Below are 20,901 nucleotides of genomic sequence, written 5' to 3' on the forward strand. Positions count from 1 at the left end.
TAGGAGCGGCTCCAACCCGGGAGTGGCCTCATCTGCGGAGCAGCCTCGTCCGGAGCGGACTTCTTGGGAGTGACCTTGTCGGAATCATCGTTGTCGTCTTTTCGTAAGAAACAGCCCTGACCCGTCAGTTTGATTTTTGGTGCTTGGCGTGAAATAAAGCTTTGTTTGATTCTTGCTTTATATCAGTCTCATTCCTTTGATCATGGACCCTAACATATGTATGTAATCTCTACACCCAACATGGGGCTTGAACTCAAAACCCTGAGATCAAGAGTTGCATGCTCTTCCATTTAGCCAGGCAGGCATCCCAATTTTTAAAAAATGCATGAATGGATATAAATAAACTAAAGTCCATCCAGACAATGGAATATTATTCAGACCTAAAGGAAAACTAATTATAAATCTATAAAAAGATATGGGGGAATCTTAAATGCATATTAATAAATGAAAGAAGCCAATGTGTAAAGGCTGCATACCACATGATTCTAATTATGTTATGTTCTGGAAAGGCAAAACTACGTAGAGAAAAAGATCAGTGGTTGCCTTCTTGCAGAGGTGGGTAGGTGCGTATGAATAGTCAGAATACAGAGGATTTCTAGGGCAGTAAAAATTCTCTGTGTGATTTAATAATGATGGATGTATGCTCAGCACACACTTGTCCAAGCTTATAGAATGTACAACCAAGAATGAGCTGTAATATAAACTACGAACTATGCATGATTATGATGTGTCAATACAGGTCCATCCTTGGTAAAAATGTACTCTTCAAATAAGTGATGTTGATAATGGGGGAGATTCTTCTTGTGGGGTCAGGGCATATATGGGATGTCATTATACCTTGCTCTCAATTTTGTTATAAACCTAAAATTTGTTTAAAAATAAATCTTTCTTAAGATTTATTTATTTGAGAAAGAGAGAGAGACTGGGGGGAGAAGGAGAGAGGGAATCTTAAGCAGATCTCAACCCTGAGGTCATGCCCTTAGCCGAATTCAAGAGTTGGATGTTTAATGGTCTGAGCTACCCAGGTGCTCCTAAATCTTTAAACAAACAAAAGCAACAACAAAAAAAATTATCTGTTCCTTTTTTCTCTTCTAGTGTGTCAGTTGTTAGTATGTAATTGTCCCACAGTTACTGGATATTGAGGTTTTTGTTTTTGTTTTTTTATCTTTAAAACAATTTTTTTTTTCGGTTTGATTTCAGTTTTGGTAGTTTCTATTGGGATATCTTTAAGCTCAGAGATTCTTTCCTCAACCAGATGAAGTGTACTAACAAGTCTGTCAAAAGCATTCTCTATTTCCACTACAGTGTTTTTGTTCTCTGGCATCTCTTCCTTTCTAGAATTTCTATCTCTCTGCTTAGCTTGCCTTTTTTTTTTTTTTTTTTACATGCTGTCTACTTTATCCTTTAGATACCTTAGGATATTAATAATCATCGTTTTAAATTCTAGGTCTGATAGTTTCATTTTTCCTGTGCTATCCGAGTCTGGTTCTATTGCATTCTCTGTATCTTCAAACTGTTTTGTTTGTTTTGTTTTTTGCCTTTAGTGTATCTACCCTCCCCACCTTGATAACTAGGCATGATGTGCTGGATAAAATGAACTAGTATAAATAAGCCTTCAGCAAATTTTTGGTAAGGTGTCAATGTGGGAAAACAGTATATTCTTATGATTAGATCTAAATCTTGTAGTGAACCTCTGCCTCTAAACCTGAACTCATCAGTACTGTTCATCCTCCCCTGCCATCCCCCTGCGACCCCCTTATTTGAGACAGGATGGCCAGTGTGCATTGGAGTTGGGTATTTACCTTCCTTCAGGTCAGCTAGGTTCTAATAAAACTCCAGCAGGCTAGGCTCCAGTTAACTCATTTCACCTAGGGCAGGACTTTGTAAGAACAGAATACTCAGAAGTATTTCAAAATGGCTCCTTTTCCCCTCCCACTGAAAGAAACATGAGGGATTTTTCTCCAGTATTTACTGTTGGAACCTGGTAAATTCCAGAAGGTAAACTCTTACAAGTGTGAGGTCCAGACTTCTCGCTGGAGTTTTGTCTCTCAAACTTGCCCACACTGAGCTTCCAGCAATTTCTCAACTGTAGTCCAGATTTCCTTACCCTCACTGGTTCCCTTCAAGGTTTCAGTCATTGGGTTTCTGTTTCCTTAAGTTGTGATTTTCTGTATTCTCTTGTAGGTCTCCTCCATTTGGGGGTGGGGGGGTAACAGTTTCTCTTGTGACCCCACTTCTTTTAAGGATCTGAGAAGAGTTGTTGAATTTTTGTTTTGTCTAGCTTTTTACTTGTTGAGTGGAGACTTCCAGCTTCCTATAGCTGGACTCAAACCATGCTGTTTTCATGCGAAAAGACTAATACTTAAGTGATAAGATTCTTCTACTCTTTCACCTTTTTCTTAATTGCTACTCTTTCTTTTCTCTCTTCTTTTTCTTTTTCCACATCCTTTTTCCCCCTTCAAGAGTTCTTATTATTTAAAATCCTATCTCAAAAAAAATATTTTCCTTGAGATAAAAAGGAGACATAAACTCCTTTATAATTGCACACAGGCATTAGGAAGGACCTATAAGGGGCACCAAGGTGGCATCAGTCAGTTAAGTGGCTCCTTTGGCTCAGGTCATGATCCCAGAGTCCCAGACCAAGTCAGGCTCCCTGCTCAGTGGGGAGTCTATTCCTCCCTCCGCCCCATTCCCCTGCTCTTTCTTGCCCTCTCTCTCACTTACTCTCTCTCTCTCAAATAAATAAATAATCTTAAAAAAAATAAGGACCTATGAGAGAGTCATATTAATCTATAGGCTCATTTCCTCAAGAGGGGAGATAAGAATCATTTCAACAACAAGAGCAAAATGTTTCCTGAATACCTGAGCTTTTAGGGAACATGGAAAAGATACACAGGAACCAAAAAACAAGGCAAAAAGATATTTGAATATGACTTATTTGCTCTTAAAAATACATTTTTCTGATACCTTTATCTAGAAAAGGTAGATGTTCTTTTGGATAATTCTAAAGCCATCTTCCCACTTTGGAATCCTATAATTATGTGATTATAAACACACAGGAATTTTCATGATATTTTAGCAATGGAAGCATTAAATTTAGTTCTGAAACAGAAATTTAATCATTACTACAAGTAGGATGACCATAATTAAAAACAAATTATCATCTTTGTTTCTCATTGTAAAAAATTATAGATTAGGTAATGAAAGAATAAAAGACTAACTTTTAAGAAGGCTTAGTACTCATCTACCTACTAATTTCAAGCTAGAAGTTTCTGAATCACTTTGAATAAGGAATTTGAAAATAGGCATTTTAAAAGAAAACACTCATATCAGTTAATGATAGAGTTAAACATTATTCCATTTTCCATCATACTGAGATGATTAAAATCATAGGAAAATGACATTAAATGTGGATTTGTTCTGATTATTTTGGATTCAAATATTACTGATTGAAAAGTCTAAGGGAAAACTGTAACTTCAGTTCCCAGTTGAATGTAATTTTATGTTTGTCTTGTATATTCGAATAGAGATCTCTTGATGTTTTAGCTAGGCAATTATATGTGGAAATAAACACTCAAAGCAAGATGGAGAAAACAATGAAATAATCCATTATTATTTATTTATTTAATAATTTATTTTTAGAGCAATTTTAGAGCAAAATTAAGAGAAAGATACTGAAAGGGAAACTTCCTATACTCCCCCTGCTCCCACACATGCATAGACTCCTCCATTACCAACATTCCCCCTCAGAGTGGTACCTTTGTTATTATTAATGAACCTATGTCAACATATCATAGTCACCCAAAGTCCACCATTTGCGTTACAGTTCACTCTTGACATTACGCATTCTGTGGATTTGAATTAAGGTATAACATTTATCCATCACTGTAGTATCATACAGAGTGCTTTAACCACCACGCCCTCAAGAGCCTCTGTTACTGTTCAACATTTCACACAAGCCCCGTCTCTGCAACCATTGATCTTTTTACTGTCTCTAAAGTTTTGCCTTTTCCGTAATGTCATATAGCTGGAATTATACAGTACGTAGTCTTTTCAAATTGGCTTCTTTTAGTAATATGCATTTAAGTTTCCTCCACATTTTTTCTTGACTTGATAGCTCATTTCCTTCTAGTGCTGAACAATATTTCATCGTTTGGATCTGCCACAGTGTATTTATCCATTTGTCTACTGAAGGACATTTGATCACTTCACAGTTTTGGCAATTGGAAATAAAGCTGCAAATAAACGTCCATGTGCAGGTTTCTGTGTGAAGATAAGTTTCCAGTTTCTTTGATAAATACTGAGGAGTTTGGTGGATTGTATGGTAAGAGTATGTTTACTTTGGGAAGAAACTGCAAACTGTTTTCCAAAGTGACTATGCCATTTTGCATTCCCTCCAGCAATGAATAAAAGTTCCTGTTGCTCTACACCCTTGTCAGCTTTTGGTGTTGTCAGTGTTGTCGGTTTTGGCCGTTATCTCACTGTTTTAATTTGTATTTCCCTGATGGCATGGATCTGGGGCATCTTTCTTAGGCTTACTTGCCACCAGTCTAATTTCTTTGGTCTGCATCTGCTCAGGTGTTTGGCCCAGTTTTAAGTCAAGTTGTTTGTTTTCTTACCATTGAGTGTTAAGAGTTTTTTATATTTTGTATAACAGTCCTTTAACAGCTGTCTATTTTGTAAATATTTTCTTCCAGTCTGTACCTTGTCTTCTCATTCTCTTGCCATTGTCTTTCACAAAACAGAGTTTTTAATTCTTAACAATCTAGTTTTGCAGTTACTTATTTCATGGATCATTCCTTTGGTGTTGTGACTAAAAAGTCATCATCATATCCAAGGTCATCTAAGATTTTTCCTATGTTATCTTCTAGGTATTTTATAATTATATAGTTTTGGATTTTACTTTTGGGTTTTTGATAAGCTTTGAGTTATTTTTGTGAAAGATGTAAGGTCTTTATAGATTCTTTTTTTTTTCTTTTCTATATGGATATTCAGTTGTTCTAGCATCATTTGTTGGAAAGACTATCTTTGCTCCATTGTATTGCTCTTGTTCTTTGTCAAAGAACAATTGACTATGATTTATGTGGGTCTGTTTCTGGACTCTATTCTGTTCCATTGATCATTTTGTCTATTCTTTCACCAATAACACACAGTTCGGATTATTGTAGCTTTACAGTAAGTCTTGAAATTGGGTAGTATCAGTCCTCTAACTTTATTCTTTTTTAGTATTGTGTTGGTTATTCTGGGCATTTTGCCTGGTCTTTAGTTTTTTAAAGCATTCCTTATATAAATTTCTGATTTATTACTTTTACTTTTTGAGTAAAGTGCAATTACTATCGAAAGTCTTTGTGAATGTATAATAATTTTCATCAATTGTCTTAACATAGTCAATATAAATGTATACAAATACAAGTAAAGTTATTTTGTAATAGTCATAGCAACAGATAAAAAAAAACCTTGTTTACTTTTCATATTGACTTTAAATAATTAATTTTGACTTATCTAATTTTTGTAATATATAAAGTATAGACTGTCCTGTATGGAATTTAGATAACCCTTTCATGATGGTTCCCTAAAATTTTCTATTTATTTATTATGTATATTTTGTAGTCAGAGAGTCCAATGAGTTTCTTGAAAGCAAAAATATAATACATGAATTATTGAGGAGAGCAATGACTAAGCCTTTTTTCTAATATTACAGTTAAGAGCTCCAAAAGTCACCAGATCTTACTTTTTTTCTGACCATCCCCTTTCCCCAAGCAAATGAAAAGTATATTATGTGCCAGAATTTATAATACATTTTCTACTATTAAACTTTAGCATACAAACACTATAAAGAAATAACAGATACTTACTTAAGTAGTTGGGATGACCTGAAATGAGTGATAATTTTTTTGGGAGAGAGGTAAAAAGAGAGAGAGAGGCGCCTGGGAGGCTCAGTACATAAAAGCCTCTGCCTTCGGCTCAGGTCATGATCCCAGGGTCCTAGGATCGAACCCCACATTGGCCTCTCTGCTCAGCAGGGAGCCTGCTTCCTCCTCTTTCTCTGCTTGCCTCTCGGCCTACTTGTGATCTCTGTCAAATAAATAAATAAAATCTTTAAAAAGAGAGAGAGAGAGAGCACAAACAGGGGGAGTGTTAGAGGGAGAGGGAGAAGAAGGCTCCCCACTGAACAGGAAGCCTGACTCCAGGTGCCATCCCAGGACTCCAGGATCATGACCTGACTCGCAGGCAGATGCTTAACTGACTGAGCCACCCAGGCATCCCATAATGATTTTTAATTTTCTATCACACTCGAGTCTGAAGACTATGTGGCTGGCAGTTATAGATCATGTGGCAGTAAGCATCTAGATTCAACTTTGTATTTCCTTGTACACCTCCATTAATGATTTTTTTAAACTCTTGTCATAACTCAAAATGCAATGTGCATCCGTCACATTTACCTCTCTGAAATAGAAACTTGGAGTTGTCTTCTTAAAATAATCTTGATCTGAAAAGTCTCAGGTCTCTGTTGTTTGGCAGGGAGTGAATGATCCTCAATGCAATGAATGCATTTGCTGTATGGATTCTTACTGCAAAGGTTTCTAAGTTTATTTGAACATTTTTGCTTCTGTTGATGTATCTAATTTTTCACAAATTTGGAATGTTTCTGTGAGCAGCTCTTTGATTTCTTGACATTAAAAAAAAAATAAAAGGCCATTTAAGTTTCAAACAAATTAATAGAGTGAATAGACTGGAATGATGTGCCAGTGCCTACATTTATAAACCTTTTGAAGCATTATTTGGGTGACCTTTTGAAAAATTGTAAGATTTGGTCTCTCTTGGAGATATATATTGATTATTGGTAATTTAAAAGATTATTTTCTTTGGAGGATTTTTAATTGAATTTTATTTCTACTAGCATAAATTTATAATAGAGCTCTTAGAAGATCAATATTGTTTTCATTAGAATTTTTGAAATTGGTTATTGATGTATTAAATTTGGCAAATGACCTTTAAAAAAATCTTTAGAAGCCTTCAAATGACTTCCATCTTCTCAAACCAATATGAATATTACTTCATATACTATAGTCCCCAGAAATATCTAGTTTTGGAGACTATGGGATGATATTGTTTTGTTACTCAATTCTACATGCAGAATGAATGTACTTATTCTCCCTCTTTCTATGTGTTTGTACAACTGTGCTTCTAATAGAAAGTCACACTTGTTAAATGCCAACTTATTCTGTATATTCTACACTCCATGTCCTTGGATGTCAAATACAGAGCCTGAACAAACCATGCTAGATCTGAAATGATATCTAGATTTTATGAGGTTTTCTCTTTTGCATTCTGCCTGCCTCATTAATGTTGTTTGCCTTCCTAATGTGGAAAACATCTTTATTGGACGTGCTTCTTTGGTTTCAGAGTCACATAATGATGTGATCTTATATCCTTGGGTATTTTCCAGAACTGACTAAATTATTAAATGTGTTCCAGTTAAAAGGAAACATTTGGTGGTTTCGTAAGAGGCTAACTACATATAAGTGCTGATCTATCATTCTAATATCATGCGTACTGAAACCAAAAGAATTCATGAATGCCCCTTACATTTCTTAAAATGCATACATTTTTTCCATGGTACATGAAGTGATTTGATCTAGTACATGGATGAATCCCTTTAAATTTTTAAAAGAGAAGTTAAGCCTTTATTCGTTTCACAGATTAATTTGGCTGAATTGGTTTCTTTTGCATCTTTTTATTTTAATAATTACATATTATTTTAATAGTTACATGTTAGTATGATTTATACATGGAAAAATATTAAAGAAGATATCATTAATTTGATCCTAATGTTCAGGACAAATTAGAAAGAAATGCGGTTTGATTTAAGATTGGTTTTAAGAAAAACATTAAGTAAACTAATAGTACCCATTCAAATGTATATAGAAAAAGTTTTGAAAGAAGTATGTAAATACCTGCTATTTGATAATCACTGAACTAATAAAGAGAGGATTCTGGAAGATAAAAAGAACATCCTAAAGCATGCAATCCTGGCCTCACCAGGTTATTGATAAGCTTTCAAATGTTTGGTCTTAGATGAAGCTTACTTAAAGATAAACTTTACTGAGTATACTCTATTATTTAGAAAATCAAAATCATTCAAACAAGTCTTTACATATAATCATAAAAATTATACAAATATACATAAAATTTCCTCAGTGTATGTATGTTACGCACTAGTGTCAGGATAAAGATTTTTATACAGATTACAATTGTCTTACTTTCATCATTTTAATGAGATCCCATTTTTTTCACCAAATTGATGTTATTTTAGAAGATCTGGTTTTAACAACAATTTCTTATGACATATGAATAACACATTTTATTTTTTTCATTTTTCAATACAGTTACCAAAAGTCATAAAGGAAATGAGCTTACTGGGATTGAATAAGAATATTTCCTAATATAAAACCTAGGGTTCTTTTTTTCTGTATTTTTATTTTGATAGTACAATTAATTAGAAAGTAACTATACTGCTCTAGAGTAGATTTTAGGATTTGCAGTAAAGGTTTCATAAAGAAATATGATCAACCAGGTGGTGGGTATTAGAGAGGGCACAGATTTCATGGAGCACTGGGTGTGGTGCAAAAACAATGAATACTGTTGTGCTGAAAAGAAATAAAAAATTTAAAAAAAAAAGCCAAAAAAATAAAAAAAGGAAATATGATCAGACATATTTGTCAATGCCTTTATTGGTACAGGAAAAAAGTAATCAAGGAGTACTCAAAGACATAATGGAACACAAGAAAGATAAGAATTTGAAAGCTGTAAATGAACTTCATTCCTTCAGTTACACAGGTGAATCCTCCCAAGGATACAGACGTCTAATCATGTTGGGAGTATATGTCAGCTTAGAAAGGACTGTCTAGCATCCCATCTTGTCATCCCAATTAAAGGAGCACTTCCTCATGCAACTCATACATGAGAAAGTAAATATCATTTCAAACAGAGCGACAAGTGGTTGTGGACTCTACTTTGGGAGGCAGATTGCAGTAGAATTGGGGAGTGTTTTGAGAAGATGGCAGTAAATGAGCTTCCATCACTTTGTATGTATGAGTGGTACATACAAAGGATATCCCATGGTCCTATGTTTTTGTGTTTGTGATTACCATGGACACAGATTATCAGGGACTCCTTAGCTTTTTCTTCCATTTTCATGAACTGGCACAAGCAAAATGTTCATAAATTTATCACCTCATCTGTTCTATTTGTGATAATAAATTCATGGGAGGAATGTTAGATAAAAGGTAAAAGCACAACTCAATTTCTGGATAGCTTTGTTGTGAGTTCAACCATTTCTGATTTATCCCCACACATAGTACTTTAAATGTTCCTCTTGTTCCTTGAAGCTGTCAAATAAAGTCCAGCTTTCAGCAGAAGGTTAGGTGGGGGGAATGGTTCAACATAGAGTAGACATTTTTCCAAAACACATGAACTTGGTAGTGATTATGCAGCTTTCTTCTCTACTTCTTCTTCTTCTTTTTTAATCATATAGAAGACTGTTTAGTCAGGCAAATTCTAACAGACCTTGAGTGATTTCATACTAGGAAATTACAATGGTTAGTACAGGCCTATAATTTTTGTACAAACTTGAGACATTTTTTGAAAAAGATTTTATTTATTTATTTGACAGAGAATCACAAGTAGGCAGAGAAGAAGGCAAAGAAAGAGGGGGAAGCAGGTTCCCTGCTGAGCAGAGAACCCGATGCGGGCTTGATCCTAGGACCCTGACATCATGACCTGAGCTGAAGGCAGAGGCTTAAGCCACTGAGCCACCCAGGGAGGGCAAAAGAAAGCACTACTAATAATTATGGTGGTATAGTAGGTGTAAAATGAAATTATTCGGAACATACTCAAATAGTCACCCTACCTATGGCCCACACAGTTCTGCAGTGCACACACTGAGTCTGAATGAACTTCCTATTATTAGTTGATCATATCATTATCTTTATAAAACTTGTATGGCAAACAATGAAATCTCCTACTGTAGCACAATATACTTCCTTTCTAATCAACTGTACTATCAAAAAATTACAGAAGGGCACGTGGGTGGCTCAGCTGGTTAAGCATCTGACTCTTGATTTTGGCTCAGGTCATGATCTCAGGGTCCTGGGATCTAGCCCTAAGTTGGGCTCCCTGCTCAGTAGGGAGTTCCCTTTAGGATTCTTTCTCTCCTTCTCCCTCTGCCCCTTCCTTTGCGCTCTTTCTCTCTCTCTCTCTCAGATAAATAAGACTTTAAAAAAAATTACAGAACTAAATTTTAAGAATGTCTATGTTACACTGCTTGTCTTTTTGCACTGCCTCTTCCCTTAGCCTGGAATGCTTTCCCTTCCAATATATACATAGTTTCATTTATTAGTATTCAAACATCTCTTATCAGTGAGGTCATCTCTGATCACCTTACCTAAAACATGAATATTTTCCAAAATTCCTTATCCCTCTTTCCTGTTTTACTTTTTCTATAAGAATTCAACACTATTTAACGTAACATCAGCAATCAGTTACCCTATAATGTGACATATGTGTTTCTAAAAGTCTTCACATGTTATACAAAATTGTATAATAAAAACCACTGGGCTATGTGAAAAAAGTAAGATTAGGATACAATATGCAAAATCTTTGTCAGTAACACCTTTTAAAAAGCAATCAGAATCTAATGAAAATTATATCATAGTCTTAAATATTATAAAAATTAAGAAATATGTACATTCTATATTATTATAGAATATGACATGGACCCTTGAAAAAGATCTGGAGGTTGCTTGTGGAGGCAGGTGTCAGAGGCTAGCATTTAAAGAATTGTAGCTTATGAGTCATTGTGAAGTGGTGGAAGGAGGTCATCTGAAACCAGACTGAGAGTTGCAAAACCAGATGTGGCTGAGCGTGGCTTATACTACATGTGGTAAACAACGGTAGCTAGTAGATGTTGAGGGTGTGTGTGTGTGTGTGTGTGCAGGCACATTTGTGTTTATTTCTGTTTGGCTTGCTTCAGCCGGATGCAGTTTTCTGCTTTTGCCCAGTGGGTCTTGTGAAAGAAATTGTGCACAAGCAAACAAAATGTGTAATAGCATCAAATCATTGCCTCATATATATGTTTGTGTGTGTGTATATATACACACACACACACGTATCATATATATCTATATTTTGTCAACATATATACATATATCTTATATATATGTTTATATATACACATATACATATATGCATTACCTATACAAATATGTACATATGTACATATACTATATATTACATACATATGCATTCATATACATGACCTTAGAACAAATACACATTCTCAAAAAAGGTTACAGTAGAACTGACTCTACTTCATTTTTTTAATTTCTTTCTTTCACACACTAAAATGCACATTGCATGAGCACAAACACTTTTAAACTAATTTTTGTGCTTTTGTACCTATAACATATAATAGTTGACATGTAAAAGGCAGACAATATTTGTTGAATGAATGGATTGCTTAAAATTCCTTTAATGACCTGAGCCTTTCTCATCTTTTGAAACTTAATTCTCATCATCTTATTTTGGAATATATTTGAGATGTAATTAATTAATTGATTTCAGTTGTTGCAGTGATAAGAAATGGTTCACCTGAAATATGGGAGTCATCATTGAGACAGGGGACTATTTCTCATTTCTAGAACTTCATACATGATGTTTCCTTTGTTTATAATATTTATCTACAGTCTCATCAAATCTTTAAGTCTTAGAAATTCTATAATTACTACTTCATTTATTTTTTAAAGATTTTATTTGTCAGAGAGAAAGAGTGAGAGAGAGACAGAGAGCAAGCCCAAGCAGGAGGAGCTGCAGGCAGAGGGAGAAGCAGACTCACCATGTAGCAAGGAGCCCCAGGTAGGGCTCAGTCCCAAGACCCTGAGATCATGATCTGAGCCGAAAGCAGATGCTTAACTGACTGAGCCAGCCAGATGTCCCAATATAATTACTACTTGAAAAGTAAAGGTTTTCTGAGACAACCTGAACTCAAATTAAGTGCTCTTCATGCCTTCCCATTTTCCTCAATGTTTTCCTCTTAGCAAAATATGTAAGACTTGCTAATGTAATGATGTTTGCTTTGCTAGACTGTTGCAGAGACAGGGCTACACTTTCTTTCTCTCAATTACATCTTCAGCATCTACAGCTGTGCCTGCTACATGGTAGATTGTCAATTACTATTTGAAAAATAACTGAAGGAGAGTTTTCCTACTATAAGCCAGAATATAGACCTGGGGTCAGAGACAATGGATCAAATAATTAGTCTGTGTAAAAACAAAAAACAAACAAAACACAAAACTAGGGGTTTTAAGCAGTGCTGCCCACTCCATTACTTTCATGTTATTCAGGAAAATAACATCAGCTTCTCAAATATACTAAAGAGCGCAGTAAGTATTCTTTTCCTCTTACTGTTACTGGTTACAAATTTCTCTTCTTTTGAAAGTATACAACATTCCATTTTCATCAGTTCTGCTACTTATTGGTACATATCTTTAGACTTTAATGATTAGTTTATTAATCCACAAAATAAGAAATTTTTACAATGTACAGACATTATAAAAATCATATGGATATAGACAGTATAAAGGACAAAGCACAGACACTATTAGATGATAAACGCACAATAGATATAAGATATTATCAGATATAATATTGATATTTATTTTAAAAGATTAGATTAGGAATAGAACATATGGAACTCCCTAAACCCTTCAGTATGATTCCTCAAGGCTGTTATTAAGAAATATTTTAGCTGGCATTCAAAGAGGATTCTCTTTCACTAGTCCTAGATTTAAAATCTTAATGTTTACAGGCCATACATTTAAACATCATTCAGTAGGAAACTAGGTAAATGAGCTGGAATATTCTTTTTTAAAATTTATTTAAATTAATTAACCAACATATAGTACATCATTAGTTTCACATGTAGAGTTTAATAATTTCATCTGTTGCATATCAATACCCAGTGCTCATCACACCACTTGCCCTCCTTCATGCTCCGTACCCAGTTACTGCATCCCCCTACCCACCTCCCCTCCAGCAGCTGTTTGTTTGCAACAGTCAAGATTCTGTTAAGGTTTTTCTCCCTCTCTCATGACTTCCCATTCAATTTTCCCTCCCTTATCTTATGATCCTTTGGACTGTTTCTTATATTCCACATATGAGTGAAACCATATGATAACTGTCTATACTTGACTTATTTTGCTTAGCATAATACCCTCTAGTTCCATCCATGTCAATGTAAATGGTTAAGTATTTGTCCTTTTTGATGGCTGAGTAATATTCCCTTGTATTAAATGAGCTGGAATATCCTAACTCTAATTTCAAACTTCCCAGGAAAGAGGTTTTAAGGCCACCATTGACCAGATGCTTACCTTTGTTCCAGTCATCTATGTTTAAAGATGGAATCATCCTTTACAGTCATAACACTTAGAAGCTAGCTATATAACCTACTAAATCATGATAAGCCAGAAGTAACAAAGGTAAAGTTGCACAGTAAGTGTTGACACATGTGTATGAAATTTATAAAAGCACAAGGATATTCTATTGGTATAAAAAAACTAAGGAATTACAAACACTTGGGCAATACATTATATAGGGTAAGTATGAATGGCTAACATTACTAAGTTATTCTTGATTCATATTAATGCCTTTTCTGTTATTTTAATTTTATCTCTTTCACATTATCTTTTTTCTTGATTTCAACTATAATGCTTTGGCAAAGTTAGTCAAAGAACATTTCATATATGAAAATTTTAAAAGTACAAACTAACAGGCACCAGAGATAAGTCAAGTAACTATTGTAGGCTTTTTGACACCAGGTAAGATCTTTAGGAATCAATTAATTCATTGGAACAACATTGGGCAGAGATTTTCAAAGACTGTTAAGGAGACTTTATCAAAATACAAATCTTTTCACTGCCACCATCAAACTCAGACTACTATTGCTCTCTAGGAAAGTTTGTCTTTGAAGTTGATGTTGGTTGTCCTGTTGAAATGTACCACTACTGTTTCTTATGGATGCATATTATATGCTTCAGATGTATTGGAATTAAAAAAAAAATAGAGACTTGAGAAATTTGGGGCTAAGGATGTTAGGGAGCACCACACGTTATGTGTGCTACTGTGTATGCTTTTTAAATTTAACTGAAAAAAGAATTAGTAAGCATGGTTGTTTATGCATACTTAGGTATATGCCCTAAACTATGCTAGTTCTTGATTAGAAAAACAAACAAACAAACAAATAGGAAATCAGTTATTTTAAGGAGGATTTTAAAAGATTAAAACTTTACCTGGCCTTATAATGTTTCCAGAAGGGATAAATCAGGGTTAATAACATCTGTAAAAGAAATATTGGGAAAGATGAATAAAACAAACTCACATGAAAACTGGAGAATATCCATGAATTTCAGTACTTGATAATCCTAGTGACCAATTTATTTCATGGTAAAATAAAAATATTTAAATCTCCAACACACTAAGGTAAAAGTCATTACTTGTCTTTGCTTCCTACTGGAAGAAATCCAGCAGTTAAATGCACAGATTAAATATATCTGACAAACATGTATATCAAGCTAAATGATATTAAATGGCAGAGAAGAGTGAAAAGTGACCAGAATGTAAAACTGGGCAAAATGCCATTTCTTGAGTAAGGCAAAACTTAAGCATGCAGACACCAACAGTGATATGCTTTTATAATCAATTGAGAAAGAAATTTGGGAAATTATATGTATTTACTTCTCAGCTCCACTCCTTATGCCTGGGGAACACAATTTAGTATTTAGCGTTGCTTTAAATACCTAAAAATAATAATTGCAGAGGATACCTACCTTTTCTTACACATTTATTTCTTATGGGTTAATGTCATAGCATTGGTTACTGGAAGAAAGTGAAGCATGTAAAAAGGAAGCTCCATTTGAGACAAATGAAAGGTAAAACCCTTGGTCCCTTTCCTCATCCTTCATTAAAGAAACAAATTATCTGTAGTGGATAACAGCCAGCAGGAAGTCTGTTCTATGGAAGAGTTCTGTTATTCTTCTTTTGAGTGTTTTTAAGTTACTTATTTAAAAGAAATCTTTGTTTTGATTTTATTATCTATAATATAAATATAGCAATGTTATTAGAAAAAAATATTTAGTTATCATGTTTCATTTCAGGAATGGAATATTTTCTACAATTTACCTTCAGAATGTTTTTCAGTATCCTATTCTGAAATGTTCATGTAGAACTGTTCAAAATTCAGATAGGTTCTATGGTAAAGGAGTTCATAATCTTCAATGAGATTCTATTATTAATCACTCTACCTTGGTATTCTAGTACGAAGATTTCCAAGTATAAATAAAAGAACAAATAGCCATTAACTTTTCTTTATTTCTGAACAACATTTAACATTGGAATCCTTCAAACTTAACAATGAATTATTGAATGATTTATAAAATGATCATTGGGGCACCTGGGTGGCTCAGTGGGTTAAAGCCTCTGCCTTCGGCTCAGGTGATGATCCCAGGATCCTGGGATCGAGCCCCGCATTGGGCTCTCTGCTCAGTGGGGAGCCTGCTTCCCTTCCTCTCTCTCTCTCTGTGTGCCTCTCTGCCTACTTGTGATCTCTGTCTATCAAATACATAAATAAAATCTTTTAAAAAATGATCCTTAAGAAGAAGAAAAGAAAAAAATTGTGACAAGCATTTGTCTAATACGGTTTAATCCATAGCCTATATCACATACACACAGAAACATCCCCACACATAGACAGTAAGACACAGAGAGGCATAGAAAAAAGCATCTCCAAAATAATATTGAAGGATGAACAAAGGGGCAAAATTTGGCAGGAAATCTACTATGTAAAGCAAATATGATCATTTGTCAAAAATTGCAGAATTGTTGCTAAAAGAAATAATAGTTACAGAGTCTGTTTCAAGGTTTAATAAATTGTTTCAAAGCAAATAACCTGACAAATGAATTCATTTTGACTTGGATTTATATACACTGTAACAAGAAAATCTGGATAAAGAGATACAAATAATTTACATTTGTAAATGAAGCACGTAAGATATAATAGGGCTATTGCAGAGAATCAAAAGGAACCTCTCCTACCCCTCTCTCTTTTTAATATGTGAATTAGAAGAGAACATTTCAAGATTTTAGGTTTGTATGAGTTTTAAACAAGTAAATGTCTCAAATAGAAGCAGTTTAAAGTTTGCTTCACTCCCTGAGGTACTGATAGAAATCATGACTTCTCAGAAGGGAAACTAAATTTTCTGCCTCAGCTCAGTTCAATTTGGGAATTGAGAATAACTCTGTCCATAATTGCTTATTACCATTGGCCTTGACTTTCTAGATTGTTGGTTTATGGAAAGTGGAAGAGCAAGTCCACAGTAGCACAAATGAAGTAAATTTGTCAAGCAATAAGCTTTGTTCTCATTTTCTATTTTATAATTTCTAATTCTAGCACATAAAGGGATATTGTAGATAAGTTGTACAGAGGGAAATCCTTGGTTTACTTTAAGATTATTCAGTGGGTAAAAATAAGTGCTTTACTTTGCAGAAGCAGAAATAGAGAAATGGCTTTAGAATTTATAAGGTTTTAGAGTTTATTCTGGTCTTAAGTACTGTCGACTGTTGATAAAATTGATGTGGGTTTCATGGATAGAATTTACAATAACATTTTCATTAGCGTTTTGAAAATATAAAGATTAAAGAAGTTCTGTGGTTTTGCTGAAGTTCATTACCATTAGCTATTAATGAAAGAAGTACACTTAGCTCTTCTCATGCTAATAAATTTGCATCATTTTAATAACTTTAGACATTCAAAGAGGAGATAATATACTTTTAGAGGGAGTGACTAGGAATCATTAATTACTAGGTGTTGATGGCTTACCTAACAGAAGATTGTTTCAGTGTGTGGAAGGGTCCTTAACTCATGTCTCTGTGAAGGGGGCTGCTACAATAATAACTTTCCTAACTTCCTGACTTACTCCGTGTGACTTAGGTCTTCACTTCTCCCTCCTCACATAGAGAAAAATGAGTCATTTGACTGGTAGGTGATATTCATTGGCCCCCACTTTTATGCAGGCAAAATCTTTAGTCACTGGGGCTTCATTCCTCTTTCCCTTCCTTCTCAGCATTACAAGGAAGATATACTTAATACATGTGTCTGTTGAGAAGAACTGAACCTTCCCTTAGGTGAGTTGCACCAACCTCAATGCTGGGGGGAGGGAGCTAAGGAGAGTGTGTTATCACTTTTGGCTGAAATTAAACTTACTTTCTCCAGTTGGCTTCAGTGAAAATATCTGATAATTTGAGCATGATTTTTCTTTCTATGTATTTTAATTATCAACTGGCCCTAATTTTTCAAGAGAAATGAATGTTATTTATTAGCTCCTAATATCCCAAAGTATAAAAGAGATTCCTCAAAAGTTATATTGTTTTGGTGTGAAAAATTTTAAAGTAAGTTACTATTATAGGAGTGTTGATATATTCAATAATTTTATTAGTCAGAAAAATTCCTCATGGACTCTGTGTAAAGTTAATCTATTTATTATGCAAAATATAATCAACTCTGTCATTTGATTATAATCCTTGTATATGAAGAGTAACACCAGTTTAATTTATTCCATGTTATGGAACAATCGTATAAAAACTGGGGTATGCATACATCAAGGGTCGAACAAGACAGGTTATATAGCTAAGGAAGAAAATAGAATTTCCACTGACTCTTAAAGAGAAAATGAGTTATGATTTGTTAATATATGAATAGACTCATGTATTATCAGTTATTCCATTTGTCAAATATTCTTTTTTTTTTTTTAAGATTTTATTTCACAGAGAGAGAGAGAGCACAGGAGGGAGAGGGGTAAAGGGAGAGGGAGAAGCGGACTCCCCACTGAGCAGGGAGCCCCATGTGGGGCTTGATCCTAGGACCCCAGGATCATGACCCATGCCAAAAGCTCATGACTGAGCCACCAGGTGCCCCTATTTGTCATATAATCTTGATTGTTCATGTGACAAAGGGGCGAGAAATCCAAAAACTTGGAGGGATTACAGAAATGTCTTTATTGCTCACTTTTGGCCTAAGATTGAGTAGGTGGTTTTTCTGGTTGCAGTATATATTTAAAATAATAATTAAAAAAAAAAAGTCACACAAATAGACAAATGCAAGGAAAGAATGGGTTGAAAATGATACTAATAACACAGTAACAAGTATAAACAAAGGTAAATAACAGGCCTAATATTTCTACTTATGAATATTTTATCAGGAGAATTTTGTTAAATTCAGCCAATTAAAACCTTTAATTAACAAGTAATTTGAGGTGGGGTGCTGCAAACAATAAAAAAAATATGATATTGATTTAATAAAGGGATTGGACAATGGACCATGGGATATGAACATTGGGAGTTAAAAAGCTATTGACCTTTTGGTTGTGTAACAAAGTATTTAGTCTAAGTGTTTAATTTTGTACTTTGAGGTAGAGTTGACCAAGAACAATAGGACTAATTAGTATAAATAGGAAGAAAATAATCAAGAGTTTGGCAAATATTGGCATGTTTGGCTTTCAGTATAGGTCTGAATAAGAGAAACGAACATAGGGTTGAATTAGGTAGCGTTCAGGTGGTGTTTAAAGAAAATACTTTGTTCAGAAAGGCACCTCTGTTGTCTTCAATTTCAGTTGACTGAGGGTCAAGTTGAAAGGCTGAAAAAAATGTTCTTGTACTCCAAATGAATGTTATCTAACAGATGTCTGTGAAACCATAGCCTTAAGCAGGGTAAAATTTTCCTGCCATAGGCCTTTTCAAGAACCTCCCTATAAGATATAGCTGCTAGTCTGTAGGAGGCCAGTATCCTGCCTACTGTTGAAATTACTGTGATTTCATCACTTAAGCCTCTTGCTTAAATTGCTTTAAAGCACAGGAAATTAAGCTAAAGCCTTTGGGACTTTGCAGAGTGGAGAAACCATTAGATACAACAGGAGACTTTAAAGATATGTCTAAGATATTTTGCTGTAGTTGTTCATATAAGGAACTGATCGGAAGCCAATAAACTGGAAGTCCACTAAGTTTCCAAGGCAGTTATATCACCAGAGAAGTACATAGCCTACCCAGAAACAACTTGTAACCTTTCTGCAGAAGACCATCTCCAGATGTGCAAACTCCTGTCAACAAAAATTGGCCTATGAAAGCTGTGAAGCTACTTAGGGAATGCACCTTCACTGTTCCAAGGAAGTTCCACAGTAATTGTGGAAAATAATAGATAAGGCAATGTCTGCAAAAACCAGGAAAAGGAATGTACTCTTTTGACGTGGCTGGGGGGAGAGTCCTTACTATCCCATCCAGTGGGATTACATAATTGTTTTGACCCAGTGACTGTTTTGTATTTGTATTTATTATTCTATCTGTCTGACTTAGAGTTTTTATTGTCATTAATTCCTATTATTCTGTGTATTTTTTCTTTCTTCTAAGGTTGTCATTTTTAGGGAAAGAACCCTGTGTTTTAGGTTATTTGTTTCTAGTCCCTGCAAAGCTACATCTGGTCCCAGTGGAAAGAAAAAATCATCATCCAGAGAATCTGGAATTTGAAAGTCATGCAGTTACTACTTGGGTCTATGGACTGTCTGTCTAGGGAAGGCAATGGCTGTTCTCAACATTGGAAGAAGTATGCGAATTTGAGGTATTTATGAAAGTCCAAATCCCCTGAACTGTTATAAGTTCCTAGAAGTGAGGCACTTACAAAGTATTTACAGATGCCCAATCCTCTTTACTCAGCTCAAAGAAAGGATGAAATTTTTAATGTAGCTTGAACAAAGAGTAAATGTAATTTCAAAGCAAAATGGCATAAAGCATTAGGGACTATATCCCATAGTCCTTCATGAATTTCCCTGAGTGTGTAAATTTACATCCCGATAGGGAGATTCTTGCCAAATCAAAAAAATGCCAAACACATCTGAGATTAGCCCATAAAATATTTAAAATTTGTTCTATACCACCAATATATATTTCCTTAAATATAACAAATTATAACACAGCATTATGTTATAATGCTATGCACGGCAATTGCCACATCATCTACCACTTTACACTAGTGTCTGTGTTTCATATACCACAATCCTTCGCCAAAATAACATTTTCGACATTTCAAAGTCTAGGGTCTTTCCAGAACTCAGCGGTACATATGCTTTGAGGTAACCTCACTTCAGAATTTTAAAACAATTCATCATATATGTTTTGACTTGGGGTTTAACTATAGAAGGCTTAATGTGCTATACAAAATGGATCAAATGTGTGTTATAGTAGATACTTGTAATTGCCTACCCAATACTTATGTTCCAATTTTTCTTTTTTTTTTTTTAAGACTTTTTATTTATTTATTTGACAGACAGAGGCCACAAGTAGGCAGAGAGGCAGGCAGAGACAGAGAGAGAGGGAAGCAGGCTCCCTGCTGAGCAGACAGCCTGACGTGGGATTCGATCCCAGGACCCTGGGATCATGACCTGAGCCGAAGGCAGAGGCTTTAACCCACTGAGTCACCCAGGCACCCCCCCCAATTTTTCCTTTTGACATGCATATTTTGTTCAGAACATCATTTCTTCTCTGCTTTTACATCTAGTAAAGTCATGCCACAGTCTTCAACATTTAAGGTTAAGACTACTGGCACTATCTGGAAGAGTTTGGTGTATGGGCTAAATTGTGTCCCCTCTCATAAATCATATATTGAAGTCTTAACATAGCACTATGTCAGAATGTGTTATCTTTGGAGATAGGGTCTTTAAAGATTTATTTATTTATTTATTTATTTGAGAGAAAGAATCCTCAAGCAGACTCCCCGCTAAGTGTAGAGCCAGACTAGGGGTT

General features: G+C 34.7%; 1 long non-coding RNA gene across 1 annotated transcript; it reads right to left on the bottom strand.

The window, feature by feature from the left end:
• Positions 1-1,219: 1,219 nt before the first annotated feature.
• On the bottom strand, positions 1,220-20,598 carry LOC116866752. Its single transcript, XR_004382457.1, has 3 exons — positions 20,586-20,598; positions 11,368-11,371; positions 1,220-1,364 (listed from the first exon to the last, which is right to left on the bottom strand). It is a non-coding gene; the product is annotated as an uncharacterized LOC116866752 (long non-coding RNA).
• Between the last annotated feature and the right edge of the window lie 303 nt (positions 20,599-20,901).

This window comes from Lontra canadensis, unplaced genomic scaffold (assembly GCF_010015895.1).
Source record: "Lontra canadensis isolate GAN:19392208 unplaced genomic scaffold, GSC_riverotter_1.0 scaffold10, whole genome shotgun sequence".
Lineage (NCBI taxonomy): Eukaryota > Metazoa > Chordata > Mammalia > Carnivora > Mustelidae > Lontra > Lontra canadensis.